General features: G+C 41.1%; 1 long non-coding RNA gene across 1 annotated transcript in view; it reads right to left on the bottom strand.

Annotated features, from left to right (window-relative positions):
• The window catches only part of LOC134875733 (uncharacterized), a 57,787-nt gene that overhangs the window by 30,732 nt on the left and 1,897 nt on the right, over nt 1-25,158 (bottom strand). The window lies entirely within an intron of this gene.

Raw genomic sequence — 25,158 nt, forward strand, 5'->3', positions numbered from 1 at the left:
AGTTTACTATTAGATCAGTTGAATACATTTGTATAAGTCAAGTTTAAAAGAAAAAAAGGTCTGAGCCATTTAGTCTCATTTTAGCAAACCATTACTATTTTATTTTAGCCAATGAAAAGTATTCTTGTAATTAGATAAATTCTTGCCAGTTCCATACACTGATTTTATTTAATAATTTAATTCAATTCAAACAGATTTTAAAAATGTCAGGTTAATAAAATGCAACCATGCTTCTGCCTACGTAATCTGTAATCGTGCCTCTGACAGACAGCACTGGTTTTATTGGGTGGGACAAAGCTCAGTTGTGCAGACCGTTTGAAAATCTTTGTCTCCTGGCAGATCCCCACCAAACAGCGGCCGTGCCTCCCCTCGTCTCACTCTCTCCTCTAACTCCCCCTCCTCCCCCCTACAGTCGTCCCTGTCCCCCTTCCGCTCCATCTGTCGGCCAATAACCTGCTGGAGCCTGCCATGCCGTTAAAGCACCTGTGCCTGCCACCTCAAATAGAGCTGTTTGACGCACGCAGGCGGCGTGCAGCCACACACCGCCTTTACCTGCAGACATACAGCATGTGCACACCCTCTGCGGTCAGCATGCATCCTGAAGGGCAGGTCCAGGTTGTCAGCTGAGGACTTTGTCCTGTTACTAAGTCATCCATTTCTTGGAAACTCAGCAGTGAAAAGGTTGCAGACAGGAACTTGTTACCTTTTTATCTTTCTTCGGAGAAACACTTGCTTCCTGGACTGTGACCACATGAGCACGATGGGAGAGCCTGAGGCCAGAGTCTGGCTGCGCCATTACCTGACACGGCCCATCCACACGGGGCACACATGCCACAGGGAGACGGACGCCTGGTTCCTCATTAGCTCTCAAATAATGGCTGCAGTCCGCAGAGTATTGCCCTCTATCTCCTCTTCCCAATACCTTCACTCTCCCCTGTTCAGGCGTGTTGAAGCGTCTCTCTGCATCCTTCAGCCATCTGCTTTAACACCGTCACCGTACTGACTTCTAAATATAAGATCAAGGCAGTACTAAAACAAATCACACTATAAGTGCCTCCTTATTTATGTTCTCCAATGACTATGTCAAATGATGTACGCCATTACTCACACCTAACTGTCTTTGATTTGCACTCTCATTCAGGTGTAAAACTAAAGAGTCACCTTAAACTAGATTATTCTTTCATAAGCACTGCATATATATATATATATTTAAAGTATTTAAAAAACATATATTTGATCTGTATCACATTTCCTGTTACTTGATTCAAAATATTGGATGCAGTGTGTTTATTACATATTTGAAGTGTGATTAAAAAAGGTTATATGAGAAGTCGAAATTTTCAAAAGTCTTAGTACCGTGATTTCAACTTACTGCATCCACTTGCATTCCATCCACACACTTCTGCAGAGTTACTCCAGTTATGGCATCCCAACTGGGTCTTGAATGGCACTCCTCCAAAAACAACTGCTTTAATCCTTCCATTCAGGCAGGAGCATGCCGTTCAAACATCTGTCATGCAGTTCAAATGTGACTCAAGCATTTCAAATGACAGACTATAAAATGACTCCACTCAACAGCCTCAAGTATTTGAATCATGGGAACATTTAGAGACTTAATGGCCACAGACAAAATGAACCAAATCTATTTATATGAGCACACCATAATCAGTCTTATCTACAATTAGCACATATGAAGCTAATGTCCAATGAAGAGAATATCGGAATGGCTACCAATCCAATTTTCATTGTTAATTACAAACAGGGTTGGATACAGTTCCTTGGATTTAATAGTTGGATGTGTTTAGGACAGAATGCCCCCTGTAAATAAAAGCACAATGGGTGGCATTTAGCTCAATGGGAGCCAAATGTTGAATGACAGGCCATTAGTAAAACACCTCTTATACTTTCTGAGCAAAATGTCAACACTTGAGATCAGCTGATGAACACCAATGTAAGACCAAGGGCTGACTGTCAGGTACACAAGCCTATTTGTTGGTGAGAATGATATGTCTGTAATGGAAGTAGAGAAAATCCACAGAGCAAAACAAGAATTATCATCCTTAGGTAAGTCACAGGTGGCACCTTTAAGCGTACAAGCTTTTCACACCATCTTGGCATGAGGGAGAAAAAAAAAAGCCACAATTAGTCAGCATTAGTCATAAATTAATAATTGATTCAGATTTTAAATTCAGATCAGGCCGCCAGCGTATTCCCGCATGGAGGCCTTAGCACAACAAAAAGCCTGTCAGGGCAAGGATGTATGTTGAAGTAATACTACAGGAAGCACCAACACAGCCCAGTGGAGAGCGATAGCAGCTCCATGTCAGCGCAGCAGCCAGGCCCCAGACTTTTGGCAGGCTGCATGCGCTTTCAATAATCAAAGAGAAATGCTTTTTAAAGAACTCTGATCTTGTACTTTGTCCAGGCGTCCCTCTATTGTATCTCGATGGAGTGCAGACATTTATCTTGCTCATTCATTCACGATTAGCCTTTGTAAACCAAAGAAAGCAGCCACTGTAAAAGGTGCTGCTCCGAATAGACTTTCTGTCCCCAGCACTGAAGACTAAAACCCAAAGATCAAACTACCAGGAGACTGCAAAACCCAGTGTGCTAAAATGTATTGTTTGCGTGCATTATATTCTTTTAGCTTATATTTTTACTATATATGTACATATATATTCAATCCTTAATTTTCTACTGGATTATTTTCGTTTTTGACCCATTACATGTTTCTACTCAGTAAACAGAAGACATAATGTACCTGCAATGTCTCAAAAATGATGACATTGAATGTAAATTCAAAACATTTACTCATATGTATTTATTGTTTTACTCCCTCATGGTCATGGTAGTACTCGTAGCACTTGGTTTGGATAAAAGAAGTCCCAGCGTGTTTACTGTATTAAAATTTAAATGAGAGGCCGATCTCTCCCTCACCTTAACAGAAGTAATTTTATTGGCAGGGAATAAAATCCAGGCAGCAATTATGTTTCCCCTCAAAATGTAATTGGCAAAACAAATTAGTAGTATAAAATTAATTTCTGGCAGACAGGGGTAAAGGATGGAAGTTTCTGAAGACTGTGAAATGTGTTTAGAAAGGTCAAACAATTCACAAATTGCATCCATGCACACAGTATATACTCGGATAATACATACACATACTGTATGCTCATATACAGTACAGTAATTCCCTTTAAATCACCCAGAATTCCCATGTCAACATACAACAGTATAACAAAATCTACAAATATCCGTAAATGAAGAGCGTGTGGGCGTTGTGGTTTTGGTTTGGGTTCACTGGTTACTGACATTTGGGCTCAATATATCCATACTGCATGTAGTGTCAATATTATCTAATGATAAAAAGGTTAAAGTATCATTTTCTATAGACTTTGGAGGAAGACAATTTGCTATTTAAGGTCAGAATTACTTGGGATTATAGATCCCTAGAATCTACTTTAATCAAGGTGCCATACAGTCTATAGAAAACTCATTTATTTTTACTGGATGGATTTGTTTATGTAAATGTACAATTTATCTTTATTTATATTAAAGAGAATATATCTTCTCATCAACTTTAAAACTTGAACTCGCCTGACATTACTTTTTATTTTGAAAATGTCTAAAAGCACTACTCAGTAATCTGTGTGTGACAAAAAAACAAGCTGCTTCTGAAAGAACACTTTGAACAGCCGTGGTGTGACAGAGTAATATTTCTGTTTTTCAAATTGCTGTGCATCCCCTATAGTTGCTTCGGCAATTTTGCCTGCAAAAGATGTCTTCTATTCAAGGACCAAATGTTCCCTGTGTTGCGAGATGACCTCTCGACAGAAGAGCAATCACAGTCGTCAGCATCCGTAAGCCCGCTGCTGCAGACAGAAGTAACACGTTTTCACTCAGTTTGATAAGACAGTAATACTGAGGAAATAACCTTGCCAGGTTAAGGCTGTACACTATCATTGATCCTCCACAACAGCAAATAAGGAAAATGGAGACAACTGGATAGAAACGGCACATTCTTCATCTCGTGTCCTTTTAATGGATAAATGCCTCTTTTCCATCTTTGCTGTTCTCAGCGCAATGTTTCTCTCTTGCTTTTACACTTTAATAACTATTCCATATCTAAAAATGTTTTTTTGGGGGGGTTTGCTTGTCAGATAATGGCTAGGGTTGTCACCAAACTTCTGTTGCTGCTTCAAGACAAAGTCTGTTTACTTTTTCATCTGTTCGCTGTGTTTAAAACCCTGCTGGGTGTTTTATTTGCTCATCTCCGCACCCTATTGACTCTCTTCTTCGCTTTCATCCACTTTGGCTAGTTAAGTGCTCATTGATATTCCACTGGTCAACATAAGGACCAACAGACCTCCCCCCCCCCCCCTCCATCAGGATTCAGCAGTGGCCACTTGCATATTGCTGACACTGGTTGATGATTATTTAACAAAGCATGGTGCTGATGAAAAGGCGTATGAGGCAGGGATGAGCTTTTCCCCTCCCCTCACATCATGTCTAATAGCTTTGAACATCTTGGTTGTTTATTGTGCAAGTGTCATGGCGGCTAGGTATCAATTCAAAGTCCTTTCATCTCCCCCTTTGCTTTTAGATTGACATTGATCACGACGCAGGTCCAGTATTAACATGAATTCAATCGTGTTAACAGGAGTGAGGACCATGGGCGGCTGGCAATTCTATTGACACTTCAATGATTTCAAACAGAAATACAACGAGGATTCCATTAGGATCGTAGAAGACACATTAGCATAAAGCCTTTAAAGAGAAATGTGCCCTATTGAGTTGCATTATGGGATATGTAGGATCAAGGGTTCTTGATGCATGGCCCATACTTGTGAGTAAAAGTCGGTATATACACGGAAGATCAATACTATACCCCTGGAATGGCCCTTTAAAATGACCATGTTGATTGTACACTGTGACAGCAACAGATGATGACTGGCAGCTTGCTCGGTGTGTATACTCCTATCTGATCAAATTCACTACTTTCACGGTTCCACAAGAATGGCTTTTCCAATCCACTTCCACATCTGTACACTCTTATTTTTCAGAAATGCAAGAAGCTTCTCGTTAGATGTTGCTGACCTGAATCTCAGCTGCAAAACTACTTTTGAAATAGCAGCAACTGTGTAAGTTAGGGAGTACACTTTGTCCCAGTTTGCAGAACGCTGCTGAAGAGCTACAGTATTTTAAAATCCGGGGGAAAAAATACAGGTAATGTCTAGGCAATCCTCAACCTCCTCACCTCCTATGTCAATCAATAGTCTCTTTCATCGGCAGGGGTTGAGCTATCATTAATAATAGCTGACACGCTCCTATAGTGGTAATAAACTGGGGGAATCTGGTATGTAATGGTACAGTAATGGCACCTGGGCAGGGTGTTACGCACTCGACAGCTGCTGATGGATAAACCCTAGGTAAATGGATTTGGGCTCATCCAGGGGAGAGGAGCTGCTGCTTTTGGATTGACTGAGTTTTTGGAAGCTGTAGTGGGTGAAAAGAGCCCATATGATTCTGCAGAATGGAGGAGGGCATGTGGAAGTGAGCTTTTGAAGTTGGACCTCAGTGGATGGACATGTAGATTAAACATCAGCTCCATATCAATGATCTGAAAGTGTATCTGGGTGGGGATGAATATGAAAGCACTGGCTGAGTGCTAACTGGGGCATGTTAAGGCAATTGTCATTCCCCCCCTCCTCCCTCTTGCCACTGTGAAGAGTGATTTGCTGGTTGGCGTGCCGTTTCATCTCCTCAAAACATAGACAAATGTGGACCTGGGGTGTTAAAAAGATCCAAACTTCTTCCATCATTCCAGAGGGTTGAAGAATAGAATTATATGATTGATTTTTAGAGATGATGAGTTGTCACTCTAGACAGTGGGAATAAGAAGGGGAAAAAAGTTGAGCAAAATCTGAGAGGTATTTTTACTCCTCTAACTGACAAGCTTGAAATATGGTCTATTCTGGTTAACCAAAAGGAACACATACATTTCTACATTAGAAAGAATTCCCATTATTTCTCTCTGAGCCATGAAAATCAATTCTAAAATGATTGCTTTCAGTGACGATGGGGAGAGGAGAGAAAATAGTTGATGTGCCTTTGGCTGGCCCAATAGATAGAAATAGAGGTTGTTTTTTCCTATTCTATTTTCTCACGAGAAAAGGTTGGAATTGGTAGGGTCTAACTATTTCAGTTGTTCTTTCTTCATTTTCTTGTCATCTTTCAAAGCAGCTCTTTGTTTATTTCCTCTACACAAGGACCCACATTTTACAGAATGACATGATTTCTCCGCAGTTCCAAATCCAGGGGTTTGTTCCGTTGGCTTAAACCATTTTATCGCATTAAGTTGTTTTTGTAGCAAAGAAAAAAAGCAGATTCCCTCACTTCATTCTCATCAGCTTGTTTTGCATTGTGCCGACTTTCCCATTTAATGAAGCATTTAGCAGCAGATTAGAAAAGAGCTCATCAGCTGTCAATTTAACAGATTAAGTAACTTCTTAAGCACGATGGCATTTTAACTGGCAATTGCTGCATCATCTTGCTTCCTACCCTACGTTTCCGTACATCTTTCCTCCCTAACCTAAATCTAATGTTCTGAAGGAAACTCTGAAGTCAATAAACACGATCCAATAACACCATCTATTTGCTGGATATTGCCCATCCTGTGCATCTAAATCTGATAACAATGTCAATGTAGCATCGAGGCGTGCATGAGATGTTGAGTTCAACCCTTCCCCTCTGCAGTGCACCAAGCTTTCTCCAAGGGCAGGATCACTAACCTTTTCAAAAGGCCACTTTCAGGCAAAATAGGGAAGAGACCGTCAATTCACTTAACTGCATCCTTATTTCATGAGTGCTAGATAGAGTTTCATGGCTTGGTCCTGCATGTAAAGTGACCCCACCCTTTACTGAAGAGGCAAGCTGCATCTAAAATAAGAAATAGTGGTTTTGCCTTCAAAGCCACAAGAGACTCGAGTCCCTGTGGTGTCCCCTCACATTGATACTGTCTGCCAAAGAGAGGATTTCAAAAGGCAAGACAGAGTTTAATGGGTGAGGGTTGAGAAATGACCTCTCAGTGATCTAGAAGACATCTTTTGTACAGCATAATCATCCATTATTGATGTACTTTTAGTGGTTATGTAGCTTTAGATTTGAATGCTTGTGTGTCTTCACATTAAAATACTTGAATCACATCTGTCGTAGCAGCCCTGGCCCCGGAGCACATTCCAGGTGAGTTTATTTGTTAAAGCTGTGGCAAGTGACGCCCTCAAGGAGCCATCACTTCCTCACCGAGGGGGCTGCAAAATAAACGAGGCCCTGCCAGAGGAAAGAGAGAGAAAAGCAGCAAAAAGAAAAAACTGAAATATAGACCCTTCACTGGGGCAATCCTAAAAATACACCGCTGTCATACACTGATGTAGAAGAAGAGGAAAGCATATGGAGGCAACAAGGACAGTGAGATGCAAAGATTTACTACGGAGACCCGACAGATGAACCCATAAAGCTGTTCACTCAAACATGCATGCAAACACTCAGTAAACATGCACACACTAACAATTCTCTGTTCATGCTTCTCATGCTCAGTGACCTGCCTAAACTGAGCCCACATCCCCAGGACGACTCCTCGTCCATGTGTGCATTAAACATAAATGAGATGGACTCAATATCTCACTCATGGCGTCTTTGACACTCTTGTTTCTTCAACACCACAACCTCTTCTCTTTCTGAGCCTACTTTGACTATTTCTGGCCCACTCCCATTCTTTTCACAGAATATTCAAGGTTATTACTTTTTCCAAAAGGCCACTTAGGATGCGCAGAATAAAATATCGGGACTCCCTTTCGATTTTTTAAAAGTGTATTTCTAATTCTCTGGTGGCATGGTTCACTACATATGAAGCTGCTATGTGGTGTTCAATGGACCTGAGGGGAACATATTTATAAACTGAATCCTGAACCGATGGGACTCGTAGGGAAGTGGTTGCCTTCGGAAGCATTAAAGTGGAGGGATCACCATACTATATTATACATTAAAAATTGAAATGGGGGGACTTTAGCTCTGCTGCTGACCTCTATCAATATTTGATCGGCGAGAATGGCAACTAGTAAACAATAGGAGAGAGGGTGATTGTGGGAAAAGGTGAAGGGCAGTGCACAAGTATGACGCCCAAAGAAACTCAAGCAAAACCCCCTTTTGAACGTTTAGAGCTCAGAAAAGTATTGGTTTCCATGAAATAAAGAAGGGTCACTGAGAGGAAACGCTACTTACCAACACGTCTGTCCATTAGTCAATCAGTTATGTCACGCTGACACTTTTTGGCCCTTTTGAGAAGAATTACAAAAGGTGTTCCAAGAGCTCAGAGAGGATTGTGGTTGGCGAGCTTTAAAAATGCAAATCGAAGGCATCTCTCTGGAGAGTTGCTGCCTGAAGGCTGCTCTGACCCCATGACCCAAGTATAATTGATGATCTCACATTTTTTTTATGAGCAAATGCAAAAGCCATCCACATGTCAAAAAGACACATCATCACAGGCATGACTTTGAAGGGCAACACACACAGAAAAGGCGCATTATGCGTGTCAAAGCACCCTATTGTTTTTCAGTGTGAATGCATGCACCCGCAGCATCAAAGTGTGTGTTGTTGTGAAGGTCGAGGCAGGAAGACATTCTTTCTTGTCCTATTTACCAACACTGAGGCACTTACTCAGATTTATAGAAATCTAGCGGATGGGGGGGAAGACAGAAAATCAAGGTTAGGTATCTTGCTTAAGGATACTTTGTCATGATGACTGGGGATCAAACCACTGAATCTCTGATTGGTTGATCACCATTTAAACCCTTAGCCCCCCATATTCGTCTTGATATTCACTTTTCCCACATAAAATTAACCAACACTACCAGGGTTTGAATCTTTTTGTTGAATGTCATGCCTAAGCCCGGAGAACATTAGCCTAGCTTAGCACTGGAGACAGGAGGCTAAAGTGAACGCTTATATGTCATTTGTTTAATTAATTGGAAAATAATTTTGTCAAAATGACAAAGTGTGGTTTAACAGATGGTTATGTCATTATTTGTATACGTTAAGCCAATGAAAAGATTCAGCATCCCTGTTTACATGCTGGACCAACTTCCTGGGGAGTAGCTTTTACTAGAGCAAACACACAATAAAGAAAATAAACAAGAGAAGAATACTTGGGAAGCATACAGTTTGTATATTTAACACTGACTTGGATCAACTGGTGTTTATAGTGCCGACTGTCCAGATCATTAACTCAAATGAACGGGCCAGAGTAGTGAGTAAGTAGTTAGCCCGTTAAATAGACAGAGCCCAGTCCATGGCACATCAGCCTGACAAACATGCACTAGCTTCTATAAGTATGATAAAATTAGAGATCATCTTGGTGGCATGTGGCGAGGAAAGAGACAGAGGAATGGGGGGACAAGTTAATCATCTCAGAGTAGCTTCTCCCATCAACTGGCAGCGACTTTAATCAAATTATGACCTTGTAAAGCATGCACTTGTCATTTGGGACCCTAATCTCTTTGCTAATGACTAATTAGCCCCATCACCTGTTCCTTCTACCTTCCACTACACCCCCAACAAAGCTTTAAGATAATGGAATGAACAAAGCGGGGAAAAATACTTCCCTTGCCGCAAACAATAAAAAACGAGAAAAAGTAGACCAGACAGACATCAATCAAAACCTTGGAGATTGATTACAGCTTTTCCCCCCTCTCTGACAGGAGACCACTCTTCAGTGCTCTGGAGGACAATAAGGATGCACAAATTCATTAGGAGTAATTAACCAAAAATAGCTCCAGAAACACAGTTGGGGAAGAGTGAGAGAATTCAGCCCAGAGCTGCTGCCCAGCGTGAGGCTGCAGCACACCGAGGATGTGCAAATAATCTCGTGGCCTGGTCTCATCAATAACTTCACCTTGTGTTCGGGACAAAGCCCTTTGGACCGCAGTTACAAATGAGTAAAGCCCACTTGTTTGTTTTTGTGTTAGGTCTTGTTATGGATTAACTCATTTGCTTCAATCTGAGGCCGCACACGTGCAACACCCAGGTTTCTGCAGAAGGGGGACGGGGAGGGTTTTGTTTGTGCCATGCAGCGCCTGTGCAGCTGCACTACTTGGCGGCAGGCACACAAACAGGCGGCTCCCATTCATTAGGCCTTTTTATATCAGAGACACTCTGCTTCTGGGGGCCCGCAGCATCTGCCTCCACATCAGTGGGAGTGAGAGAGGGGAGGGTGGGGGAAGACACACACTGAGGGGAAGAAGATGGAGATTGAGCACGGAAACTGAAAAGAGAAAACTGACGAATCTGGGAGGAGATGAGAGGCACAGTAGAGTTAGACAAACAGAAGAAACTCTTGGAGAGGCAAACTGCTCTGTGGAGAGTGAGACGGCAGAAAAACCTGTCTCTCCTCTTCATCAGTGCCTCCTCATCCTCCAATCAGAGGAACATCTGGCTCCCAAGAATAAGAGCTATGGCTGGGCATTCATAGATCTGACACACACACACAGACACACAAACACACACACACCTCATCGAGCTAAGGGACCCATGGGAGTCTGCTCACACAGCTGTAATGGAACAGTATTATTTTAACACACAGATGTAACTGATTCTGGATCAGCGTTGGTATTTTACATGAGCTTACGACACATTCAAATTGTTCATCATTTCAATCTTACTGTTAATGTAAGCACTGTCTAGAGTTGAGAGTGACTATCACTATGACTACTATTGTCTTTACCTTTCCCCTGTGACATTTAAACAGAATATTATAATTTATAGTTTACTTTAACCATGTACTATTTATTAATTTGAGTACAGGTATACATTAATAATTGACTCACAAATGTTTAAGTTGTCCCATGCGTGTTTCAACCAGGGTGGGGGAAAGAAGGAAGGGATATTATTGTATTTCTTTAATAGAGAGTGTTTTATTGTAAAATACAGTTGTTTTATTGAAAAAGATAGACAAAACAAAACATGCTGAATGCAAAAGTGGTAGTGGAGAACCAATCAACTGGATGGTCTTTGGAGGAGGATGGGGGTGTTTTACAGACTGCAAGGGTGAATAAGACAGTATTTTTTCGGGCAGTTGGTAAGGCGTACATTATTTGTATACTTCATGTCAAAATGATCCATGTCAGGTAGAACAGATTCATGTAGTATCATGTAGTACTCATCTAAATGTAAGAGAAACAACAACAAATAAGATGCAGCACTCAATAAGTATGTAACCAGTGTGAATAAATAAAACTAAAAGTTGCCGGTGTTACGCAGACACTGTGGCCTTTCGTTCTTTATCTCTCAGTGATGAATGAGGCATGCCACCTCCCAAATGAAGATATCCCACAGGCCACCAGCACTGCTGTAATGAAGCACTTCAAAATGATATGGCCAACCCCAATAGAGGTTGTGCTAAATTCCATCTCATTGAATTTCATTAAAGTATAAGCCAGCAGGTGTAAAGACAGTCTTCTTTTTGTTGTTGCTTTTGTTCAGCACGTATAAATCACGACACCCAGAGGGTACCTGCAGGTTGTCTCACAGGGCAGGAATAAATAAAACATCAGCTATATCTTCATACAAATCAAATTTGATGAGAAGTAACAGGGGAATGTGTGGTAGGAACAGTTGAGGCTGTCAGATTGTGTTGGGTCCCTTCAGATGAATTATGATATAAAGGGACTATGAGGAAGATGATTTAGGGGATAATAATCAAAATATTCAAAATGCAGGAATGCAAATCAGAGACATGTCTTTTTTTCTCTATCCCAGGACAACAATAAACTCAACAAAGTATATTTTTTGGTCAACAATTTAGCATTGCAGTATTTATCATGCTGCCAAAATGCCTGCCAACCACTGTCAACACCGTTTTGAGAGATCGTGGCACATTATCAGCTTCATTAAATCCACAATCTGTGGGAATTAACATCCACAATTAACCTTTATTTATTGCCGACAATGCACCTCTGGCCAGGGCAGGCAACCCATTTGCATGACATTTAATATAAAGCATCCTGGGATGCAGAGCAGAGACCTGTTATACATAAAAAACACCACCTGGAATCTAAATGGAAATCGTGCAGGTTACAGACCGACGTGGAAGGAAAAGCACCTTCTTTGTTGAACCAGGCCCAAACAACACCGATACATGAAACAGAAGGGAGGCTGTGGATACTGCAAACGAAATGATTACACATTTTAGAGCAATTTCTGGGTCCTGCGGTCATAATCATTTTGTCGATAGCCTTCCAGTGTGCAGGTGTGCTCATACAGATGGTTTTATGAAGATCCATTAAAAATAATTTAGCTCATCGGCAGACCCAGGAGGGGCCCAACTCGGAGACTGGGAGAGGAGCCCAGATGCCTGCTTAGCTTTAACCCACCCCGCACGCCTGATGTGGACCCCCCTATCACCATGGGAACGCAGTGCAATACTAAAACCTGTGGAGGTAGGAAGCGAGAATGTGTTTGTGTACACATGCATTAGCAACACATTCATCTTAAGGGAAGAAGCCCCATAAGAGGAAGAAAAAAACCTTTTATAACTTCTGTAGGAATAATGGCAGCCATAAAGTTTTTATTGAGATGCAAATTTTGAAGAAAGTAGAGTTTAAATACAAGATTGCTGATTTGACTGTCACTTAAGGCTATTCCAAAAACAAAAACACCTTCCTGCACTATTCCTCATCTCTGCTTGACACGCGCTGCAGTGAAGCAACGCTGCAAAAACAAGGCAGCCGGGGAGCGAGGAATTTTTTTGACGTGGTTGTCCTTGGTGGCAAATATTTGATGTGTTTTGATTAGACTCCGGTGGGGGGGATTATCAAATGCTAAGAGAAATCAATGTTCTTTTAATAAAAGGAGTTGGGTGGGAGGGAGACAGACAGTTCTGTTCATGACAGGGCTGTCTCTGCCTTATCTCCCGCTTCTCAGATCCCCTAGACAGGCAAATATTTTAACTGTAAACACCCGTGGCTCGACAGCCTGCGTGGGACTCCTGTCAGCCTTTTCCAGTTACTCCTCTCCTCTGTCACATGACCAGAAAAAGTGTTAGAGTGAATGCAAAATCACACATACAAAAAAGGCAAGGATGACTTCACCGGCCCACTCTTTTAATACACAATACCTGCTACAATTATCCCACAAAGCTTCACACGCACTTGATTTTCAGAATGCATATACTAAGTGATACCTGCATCCTCCAGCTGCCATCCAAATCCACAGTCATCCAGATTAGCCTGGACACCAGCAGATGCCTCAGAGCCGCCCGCAGAAGAGAGGAGCGGCGCGGAGCAGTGAATTCCAGTAATTAATCCCAGATTACATCCTGTGCCTCTCCATCAGGAGAGTTAGCTACAGTGTGCACAGAGGCTCACTGGTTTGTGAGAAATGCAGAAATACAAGGGGGGGAGGGGGGGGGATTGAAAATAATTTCATTGCAAGTAATGATGTGTTAGAGATCCTAAAATAAAGAGGCTTTCCATATAAACAGGAAACTGTGGAGTGGAAAATGAGCCCCAGATAGGCCGTCTACAAACTGATCACAAAGCAGAGGCATGAGATGCCTTTAATTATTGTTCAGGGACATGCTTTCTTTAAAAGAGTTGAGGTTAAAGCTAGTGCGGACGGCAATTAGCCTAGTTTAGTATATGGACTACAAGTAAGGGATAATGTGCAGCGAGGCGGTCATTATGGGGAAAAGAACACCCGACAGGCTGTTTAGTATCTGTTTATTACACGGCCAGATACTAAACAAACTAACGACTCGACTCCCAATATTAATTGGAGTTATTTTATTGACTCAAAAATGATCGTAGTTCTTCTGCTAAGAAACCGCCAAGAAAACAAAAACTCCGTTCCACAACAACAACAACAACAACAACAACAACAACAACTTTACGGCAGCACTGATGGGGTTTTTATGAAACTGTTCAAGTCTGTTCACAGTTTATGATCCACTAACAAGTCCTTACACACTGCAGAGCCCATACCGTGTTCCTCGTTAGTGTTTACTTTCTGTCTGTCTTCTTCTGGTGATTTATCTGATGTCCAGCGCTCCGTATTTTAACCTCTTTTCCTTTGTCTTTCTTGATCCTCCTTATCAACGGTCAATAAATCCTTGACAGCGGTCTGTTCTACTGGATTAACAACGTGACACATGTTCTGAATTGACCAATCAGAATCGAGTATTCAACCAAACCACGTAATAAGAAAGGGTTATCAACTAGCATGGCTTGTTAAAAATTTACCGAAAAATCAGCACCACGTAAATTCAACTAAAACCAAGTCTTTCATTTGTTGTTTTTTTCCACACAAGAACAAATCTAAATTAGAATCCTTTCCATCGTCAAAATTATCCTCAAGAAGTGATGTTTTTTTAGATTTTTTTTTGAGATGGTGTGTGTAGGGTTAGGGTTTGGATTAAACAGGTGCTGTAATGTATTTCTGATTAACCCACTCTCAGCTTCACCTACATTAACACAATGACATGCGATCCCTATTGATCGTCTTACTCTGGGAAAGAAATCAAATAAACATTATTCCTATAGGAGGCATTATGCACATACAACTGATTTGTAAATTAGGAGCACAACATGATGAACTAGCACCGTGCTACATTGATACATTAATTTCTTAACCTGTGATCATGGTAATCAACGTGCATCCAATATCATGCAAATGACACGCAGCATTGTTCTGGACGGTAATTGTTGTGGATGGGCAGTAAAACAGCGATTTACATGTGCTGATAACCTGCACATGCACATATAAAGAAAATGTAGGGTCTGGGCTGCAAGCAGAGAGATAAAAGCATCCCTTCAACAGTTCGCTGTATCCCCCGCATACTGAGCAGCAGCTTCTTTATCCATCAACTGAGCTTTTTACTCTATCATCAATAAAACTTTGAGGCAATTTGGAGCCGCCTAAAAAAGTTCACGCCACAATTTCATAGTCTGCGGCGTTAGATTTGTTTGAAAAAGTAATAGAGCAGTGTGCTTTGGGAAGCTTAGATTTTGTCTGACCTTTCCGGCTCAATTCCTTTTTCCGGAACCATGGAATCTAAATTAAATAAATGAACTACATTATACATTAAAAGGCATTTCAATTAAAAATGGTGATCCCTTTGATGCTGGGGGTTGGGTAGTTGATGTTGGGAAGCCCCCTCCCTTCAGGGCTTGAGAGCCTGTTTACCTCAGATTACGGCCCACAGTCATTTCTCACTGGGGAGGGAAAATGGAGTTGCTTTCTCTTGTAATAAACCAGAACGTCTCGCAAAGTTAGTACGAAAGGCTCCATCTCACAAAGCAAAATGTGTCCCATTAATAATGCTGCTGGAGCTAATATGTCGCGCATGCATTTGTTGCATCACTCCCCTCTGTTTGTCTGTGTGTGACATTTGATATGGAAAAGCATCAGTAAGTCATCTGTGGCGCCCTATGCCCCCCCCCCCTCTCCCCTCCCCAAAGACAAGCCAAGAGCCCTTGAATTAAGTCAATCATTTAGTCGTAACAAATTAATTAAAAGAATAATTAAATCATTAACACATTAAATACGGCAATTAGAAATCTTGTCCTACATGAGTGAATTTGAGTGAATTTAATGGGGGAAGCAAATGAAGCAATGGGCTGTGCCAAAACATAATTTTTGTTTAATGCTTTTTTCCACAATAACATGCACTTTGGGATAACCCCCCACTAAAGAAATGGTTGAGTAATGTTATCTCCTCCAGGTATTGTAAAAATATGAAAAAGGGATATTACAGAGACTCAAATAATGGAAACTTGAGCATATTTACATCATGTATATATGAATATTAATAACTGGGCACCACTGGCCCCATCATGGCAAAAGCCCCTCCCTCTCTTGTTGCCTAGGAACTGCAGCTCTCCCTTTAGGAGGTAAAAGTGGGTTCAGGGGGCATCAAGGAATAAAAAAAAAAGGCTTCTCCACCCAAAGTGCCTGTTGGCTTAAGGAGCTCCACAGGAAGGACGCCAGTGCTGTGGTTAATTCCCGCCTGTAATACCCTCCAAATATCCCCCGTCAACACACACATGATGTTTAAGTTCCCAACCTGCTGATGAGAGCACATTCGCTAGTATGTGGCGCTGGACAAATCCGGATACGAGTGATGGAGATGAAGGAGATCAATGGAGAAGAGTCCCATGTTGGATATACCGTTAAATCACATGACCCATCTAGAACAATTATATGCAAACACATGCCCCCTCGCTGTGGCACACCAGAAAACTTCATCCACGTCCTCGGCATCAGTATTCAGATTTATGTGAATTTAGAAGGTTTATTTACAGTATATGTTCGCGTTTATTCAAATGTTGAGTATCTCTGCCGCCGGGGATTGTGACATCAAGAAGAACTGCTGTTGAGCTTTCTCAGGTTTGATTCAGACGAGCAGAGCAATGCTAGGAAAACAAACCGCTGCATCCCGGGTAGTTCAGTGCAGAGTGGAAGTACAACTCTGTCTGTGTTCGTAGAAATATAATAAAACATGATAGTTGTATTTCAGGCCTGCACTTCCTGCCCAAAAAAAAAAAGAGTTTTGAAGATTTCAAAAGATAAAAGAGACTAAATTAAAATGAGTAAATTCTTGTGCTGATATGACATACGCATTTTACCACTGCCTTTATGTAATAATACCTATTTTAGTGTATTTTGTCTTATTATTTTATTCTTTCAGACTTTTAATGACTGTTTTTAAATGTACTTAATGTCATTGTATAATGAGTTTCTGTTCCACAATGTCTAAATGCTTTAAATGTAGTTTTCGACAAAAAAACTTGCCTTCAAAAGCTTCTACATACAAAAAAAATCATTGAGCCCTGAAATTCAGTATTGCCTGGTATACTGCATTTTTTACAGTTATGGTTGCTTCTATTCCAAAAATATAGTTTTGAACGTTAAAATGCACGGTTCAGTTTAAACTGTTGCATTACTGCCACCAACTATTAATGTCAGGATGTATTTTCAGCAGAGAGTTTTAACACCTTCAATGACCCCCCATTGCAGTGATAAGCTGCAGGAGTTTAGCAGGAGCTGTGATGTAAAGCAGGAAGATACTTTACATCTCTCAGGGTTTCCAGTGCGGCCACACTGAGCTGGGGTAAAACTTAAACAATTATATTCTCCCGTTTATCTTTCTTAAAGAATGCACGGTAGCTAGTTCAGCGCATACATTCACAAAGACGCTATCTTATTCTCAGCTATTTAACACACCGCTGATGGAGTAATGAGTCCTGGGGGAATGCTGGAGTGATAGCGGATATGTAAGTCGTGTAGTTACTGAACACTGGTGTTTGTATGAGACAAAAATAGTGATGGAAAGACCATTCTTTAAAATTAAGGTTATTTTTAAAAGTCCTTTAAGCAACACAAAACATTTTGTTGTATAAGCAGGGTTAAGGTGGCATTGTTTTCCAAAAGGTTAATGAAACAGAGGCAAAAATGACACCAAATAGGTTATTTTGCTTGTTAATTGCTACAAATGGCGGTAAAATAATGATAACCTCAATATTGAGCTTATTCTTTCTAAATTTGAAAACATAACTTCTATTTGTTGTGTTACTAGCAAGATCTGAGGGAAACTGAAAGCAATCCAGTTGTTTTAGCTACAGTCGCATCAAAATAATATCATTTGGAAAAACTAAGGTTGAAGTGGTCCATCTCCTCTTCAAATTGAGACAAAAAAACTACAGAATAAAACGAATTAAAGTAGCAGGCTCTTCCCCCTGCTCCATTGAATGGTTTTAACCTCTTCAGCTTTAACTCATTGGAACATACCACCTGCCCAGGAAAGTATGTAACTGTTAACTGCAGAACAATTTTACCAATAATGCTAAGAGGACACAATGATGCTAACATGTTTTTAAGCTCCCTGGTTGAGCAGCTGACCACAGACTTATTACAATACTTTGGACCAAAAAATGAGATACACTGGACTGAAATGTTCATTTTTTTGGAACAGGGTCTTGTGAAAAGACAATAGAGCAACCTTTACCTAAAGTAAAAGAGGAAATCAGGTCACTAGCTGTGCAAATCAGACACTTCTACACTGCTTCAACATCCCCATGTGCAGCGAAAGTGAGATATCAAATGGCTTCCCAAGAAAGCCTAATGCAAACATCGTGACAACAGTGGGGTTAGTAAGTTTTGCGCATAAAAGTTAGGCAAAGACAAAAAATCTCCAAACATAATCACAGAGCAGAGTAAAGTGTCTCTGACAGGGCACGCGCTGCCTTTCTCCGGCATTATTCTAAGGCCCGAGGTTTTATATTTGGCGAGACAAGCTCAACCTTGCATTATGAGACGTAGAAAGCTCTGTGCACGGGGGAGCTAGAAATAGTAGTAGTGGATATACGCACCACCTTCACAACCATGGAGCACCGAGGGCACTCAATACCATCAATGGTCTATTTGTGTATACATATCGGAGCAGAATGGGAATGATCTCTCACATTGATCCTTTCTAGTCTAAATATTTTTAGAAAGCCATCGATAATATCGGCTTTATGTTCTGGGAAGCATTACCCGATAAATGCGAAGGTGCCTGAGTGTTTATACGTTAGACAAAATATACAATATGTGTGTCACACTGCAGTATGAGGGGTAACAGCAACAGTTGAATAAATAGTCTTCTTGCTGCATCAAATACTCAAAGTTAGGGGTAGGTAACACCGTCAATTGAGTCCAAATGAGTATTAATTAACATGTTTTTCTCAGAAAAGCAGTGAGGACTAGCCCGTAATGATCAGGGTCCTGTGCCTGCATACTCAACAAATCCTTTTAAATGTACCTGGGTAGTTTGCAGGGTTTGATCATCACGAGCCCCTCTGATTGGCAGTGTAGTGGAGCTCAGTGATATCTCATAAGTGCTGTTTGTTCCAATATAAGCAGCCCACTGGTGCTATAGTGTCCCAGCAGCACGCCAAATCAAAGAGCCAGCACACACTGCGCCCATATTTCTACACACCGCTGCAGAATAAACACAGACAGTAGGTTTAAACAATCATTCTGTACTCATGAAAGCCTGCAGATGAATGTGAGCACACACACACACGCACACACACACACACACACACACACACACACACACACACACACACACACACACACACACACACACACACACACACACACACACACACACACACACACACACACACACACACACACACACACTCACACTCACACTCACACTCACACTCACACTCCTGTTTTTTCGAAATTCTGCAAATGGATGTGAATAAATTGATCTCTCTGTGCGGTTAATCTATTGTTGCCTTTTTAATGAAACTATTGCAAATTAGCAGTACCCAACATTAAAATGCATAAGTAATGGATCCACTTCTAGAAAGTAGCGAAGAGGCAGATGCACAGGTCCTAATTGCGCAGATTTAACTGATAGCACAGCGTGTGCCGTGTGTAATCTTTCTGGAAAATTGTGGGGTGCCGATTTAGCAGATATACTCGGAGATATGCGTTGCCATGGCTAATCGTACTGCAGGCGAGTTATGAACCTAAAATAAAAGTGCTTTGTATTCAATGAGATAACTTAAATTATTATTTACTTTTAAAAAGAATAAAAAATCCAAAGGCGCTACTGGAACTCTTATACAAAGGTAATTATGCCATGCACAAATGTAACCATATCTTCATTTTGAGACACAGAATGCATAAACCTCACAATTTATCACTGACTAGATGCAATAAAAACACCATATAGAGTGTTGCAATACAGAACAATGGCTCCAACACAAAAATATTACATTGTTTTGTCCTGGCTTTAAACCGTTTATGGTGCCACATTGCAAATCATTGTTTGATTATGCCTCAATGACCAGAAGCCATTTGTGTGACAAAATACTATTAATATGCTTATGAAGGGCCAAAAGGGATCAACACATTTGAATAACACCCCCTAAAAATTAATATATTCAGTATCTTTGAAGTGTGCTAGCTATACAAAGCTGGAGAGATAAGGATTTCTCACAGAAAGTATTTCAAATGCTTGCTTTGTCGCTTTTCCTCTTACTCACTTCATCAATATACCAAATACAATGCTGTCTTTGCAATTCTGTCCTAATAAAAAAATGAAACAAATTAGACTCTATTCAATGGTATGTTTGACGGTGCAGACTCTTAAGCCTTGTCTTTGGGAAACAAGCCCATTTTTTAACAAGAACTGAATGAGAATAAAGCGGCTGATGAGGATTTGCATTGTTTTACAGTGCTCAGCGTAAATGAGTACACCCCCTTTGAAAAGTAACATTTTAAACAATTTCCAAAATGTTGACAAGACCAAGTTTAATATAACATCTGTTTAACTTATAAGATGAAAGTAAGGTTAATAATATAACTTAGATTACACATTTTTCAGTTTTACTCAAATACGAGCGATGCAAAAATGAGTACACCCCACAACAATAGTGATGTAGTACTCGAGACCGGTCTCGAGACCACTTTCACGTGGTCTTGGTCTCGGCACTCTTTGGTCTCGGTCTCGGTCTCAGTCTCGATACTACCCGGTCTTGGTAGTGTCTTGGTCTCGACTACATCACTACACCACAAAAACTACTACATCTAGTACTTTGTATGGCCTCCATGATTTTAAATGACAGCACCAAGTCTTCTAAGCATGGAATGAACAAGTTGGAAACATTTTTGCTACATCGATCTTTTTCCATTCTTCAACAATTACCTCTTTTAGAGACTGGATGCTGGATGGAGAGTGATGCTCAACTTGTCTCTTCAGAATTCCCCATAGGTGTTCAATTGGGTTCAGATCATGAGACATACTTGGCCTCTGAATCACTTTCACCATGTTCTTCTCCAGAAATCCAACAGTGGCCTTAGATGTGTGTTTAGGATCATTGACATGTTGGAAAAATGCACGGCGACCAAGGGCACAGTGATGGTAGCATCTTCTCTTTCAGTATAGAGCAGTACATCTGTGAATTCATGATGCCGTCAATGAAACGCAGCTCCCCGACACCAGCAGTACTCATGCAACCCCACATAGGGACATGGCCACCACCAAGTTTCCCTGTAGGCACCATGCATTATTCTTTGTATTCCTCACCTTTGCGACGCCATACAGTTTTGAAGTCATCAGTTCCAAAAACATTTATCTTGGTCTCATCACTCCAGAGCATAGAATCCCAGTAGTCTTCATCTTTGTCAGCATGGGTCCTGGCAAACTCTAGGCAGGCTTTATTGTGCCTGGGCTTTAGGAGAGGCTTCCTTCGTGGACGGTACCCATGCATCGCCATTCCTCTGCAGTGTACGCCGTATTGTGTCACGGGAAATACTCACCCCAGTTTGGCTTTCTACTTCCTTAGATAACTGCAGTGAACTTGCATGCCGATTTTCTTCCACCCTTCTCATCAGAAGACGCTCCTGTCGAGGTGTTAACTCCCGTGGACAACCTGGACGTCTCAGAGACGGTTCCAGTTCCATCTTTTTAAAGTTTTTGTACCGCTTTTGCTACAGTATTCTGACTGATAAGTAAAGCTTTGCTGATCTTCTTGTAGCCTTCACCTTTGTGGTGTAAAGAAATGATTTTCTTTCTCTTCCATGTGGTGCCATTGCTAACAACATGAAATGGGAAGGGGTTTTCTTTAAGTAACACCCTTTTATAGTTAACTGTCTGCTGGACACCTGTGTAATGAATAATTACACTCACCTGTGGTTGATTATTGTTAAATTAGACATTTCTGGTATAAAATTTAGCTTTGCTCCAGAGACTTTCAGTGGGGTGTCCTCATTTTTGCATCGCCCTTATTTGAGAAAAACTGAAAAATGTGTAACCTAAGTTATATTATTAACCTTACTTTCATGTTATAAGTTAAACAGATGTTATATAAAATGTACTCTTGTCAACATTTTGGGAAATGTTTTTGTGTTGATTGAGATATTGTTTAAAATGTTACTTTTCGAAGGAGGTGTACTCATTTATGCTGAGCACTAACTATTTACAAGAAAAACTAAATAAGAAATTTGTACCCCCAGAGTGGTGTGTGGTGATGAAGTATTAACACCTAAAGATATCTAAGGAGAAATGATGGACGGCTGGGTCAAAAACAGGATTTTGACAAAGCAGACGCAAAGTTATTTCAAATAACATTTCATAACGTATTTTAACCAAACCACAATCTGTTTCTAAACGTGTCAATTTATTTTTGTTTGAATCCACCACACAGTGCAGAGGTGTTATCCAAACACCTTTATGTAAGAAACTATAACAGAAACTGTTTGATTTCACGTAGGTTTATTATACAAATAAACCCAGCAGTTGGAGCTGCAATCCAGGGTAGGGATTGGAAAAATAAACAGCCTCAAAATATGGGATTCTGGTCACTTCATACAAAGATGCAACACGAGATACAGGCCAAGCATTTGTCAATAACTCTGAATTAGGTCCTACAGTGCCGCCTGCAAACCTCATCTCAGATCTGTGTCGGAGAAATAACTTCTCCACCTTTTTCTCGTACACTTGCCTCAGTTCTCCCTCGTTGGCTTGCTGATGGACTGCACCCTCACCATGCCAGGCACGCAGTTACACACACCTACAACAAAATGCTGTGCGACGCTCGGATGTGACACGATTAAGGTGCACATTCGCACGGAACCTCAAGCACACACACACACACACAAACAGCGAGACATCTTCTTAATGTGAACACAATTTTAGTGAGAGGTAATGATTGCATCACGCCATCGTAGCAGCTCATTGGAATGCCTGTCAGATCCCAATCCATTTGCGGTGATGAACCCCAAAAGCATGCACGCACACACACACACATTTTCTGTATTTATCAAGCATATCATTTGTGAGGAGTATCATGTGAGAGGAAGTGTGGCAGCCTGATTCACGGCCAGATATTCATGGGGATCGTTTTAATAGACAGCTATGGGTCTGACCCACCCCCAACACACACACACACACACACACACACACACACACACACACACACACACACACACACACACACACACACACACACACACACACACACACACACACACACACACACACACACACACACACACACACACACACACACACACACACACACACACACACACACACACACACACACACACACACACACACACTGTACATCTCCGAGCAGACCATCAGTGGTTGTAAAAATGTAGAGTCGTAATGTTCCCCAGCCTTGGGGGCTTATTAGGAGGCATAAAAGCTGCATGCTACCTTCATTCATATTCTCCATAAACACCCTGCCACATCTCAGCTTTTTTTTTTTTTGCTGCTGTTGCTGCTTTCCGACTCTGGGCCGTCGGAAAATATAAGTCTCTGCGCCACTATTTTGTGCTGCATGATTGATTTGCAAAATAGGCCTGTACTGGAAATGTATCTGAATAAGGCTCTGTGTGTAAGTGCAAATTGCAGTGTCAGATCTCCGCGTGGATGTTGTTTGTCAGGCGTAAACTCAGCATGGCGGCAATTTTTATTCCTCTCTTTACACCAATGTCTGTATAATCTGCAAAAATGGAAGCTGTTGTTGATTATAGTCGAGGGGAGAGAAAGGACTAGGCAAATTGACATTTCCAACTTGAATAAAAAAAAACACTGTGAGCCTGAGATAGTTTTCAGTTATAAAAATAAAATGATGCATTCCCCTACAAAAGTTCAGAACAGGACAAATAATGCAGCATCTCAAGAGCAGACAATTACAGGGGCCAGTGTGCCAATGTCAGACTTTGAGAGGGTATTATCTGGGTTTGAAAACATGGCCAGGCCACTGAGATCACACCTTTTACCTCCAGTAAGAGTGGAGACGGTATTGAAGACCAATTCAAATCAAATGCTTGGCTCAACACAGAACCAGGCTGCTCACATTACACACTAAGCAATATCTTTGGATTGTAAGAGGTAAAAATGGAGGATGTGGAGTACAAAATAGGGAAAGAAAAGTGAGTCCTTTGTGTTGGGAATGAGCTACAAGTCATCTGGTTGCCCCTCCCCTTCACTCCATGCCAGCACAGAAACATCTGGCTTTAAAGCGGCCCAATAAAAGAGCCGCTGGGAGGTGAGGGACGAGCGAGAGAAAAGGTGTGAGAATGTGTGAAGGATAGATAAGATAGCGGAGAGATGCGGCGATACAGAGGCCGCGGAAAGACAGTGAGACTTTAAGAGAGTGCTGGGGGGCTGTCATAACTGCAGAACCGGGCCCCTTCAAATGAGAACCTTCGCCAAATTATATTTCACATGTGGCGACAAAGGCCACGCCAGATTTAGAGCACTTCGTCCCCTGCTCCCCTGCAGGGATGGCAAAGGCAGTCTTGGTGCTGATTCTCCTTCACAAAAAATAGCCACTTGTTCCCTGTGTGTCTAGATTTACAGTGTGTTATAAAGGATTGTGACAGCACCCAAATGGAAAAGTACTTGTAGCTTTACAATAATTCAAAAAGAGCTGCATTTGCATATAAAAAGTTGATTGAAGAGGTTTTTAAAGTCAATCTTTGAAATAAACCCAAGCACATCCTCTAGGTCCAAAAAGTAAAGCCAACAAGGAAGAGCTTAAACCTGCTTTAAAAAAAAAAAAATGCCAACAGGGGGGGACTCCAGTTCTCCCAAAAAGTCAAAATGTATAGAGGTCTATGAGAAAATTACTATAAAACCATAATCAATGGGTGAAGTCATGGTGGCTGTTGCCACTTCTTTTAAATAATCTTACCTACTTTTTCCTTTGCAGAAAACAGTATACTTTAATGTTAATCCATAAAGTGGTCCACAGTTAAACTGAATATACCCGTCTTTATTAAGAAGTAATACTATCATAAAATATCATCTTGATAGTCACAGCTTCACAGCACGACTTGATGGCACTTGTCCATCAAATTGATATAATTTTAAGAGAAATAGTATCCTGGTCTTCTTTTGCTGCAGAACAACTGTGTGCACAGAGTGGATGGTAGTGTCTGGGCTGAGCGGCTGACAGAATGACAGGTTTTTGTGACAGCTCCCTGTCAAGCAGGTGGAGTGTCGCACTCCAGTCACAGTGTGATCACTGTCATTTGCAATGCTGAGCAGGTTTATGTAAGGTTTTGTAAATAAACCAAGCAGGTTGCTGTCAAGAA

Source organism: Eleginops maclovinus, chromosome 14 (genome assembly GCF_036324505.1).
Source record: "Eleginops maclovinus isolate JMC-PN-2008 ecotype Puerto Natales chromosome 14, JC_Emac_rtc_rv5, whole genome shotgun sequence".
Classification (NCBI taxonomy): domain Eukaryota; kingdom Metazoa; phylum Chordata; class Actinopteri; order Perciformes; family Eleginopidae; genus Eleginops; species Eleginops maclovinus.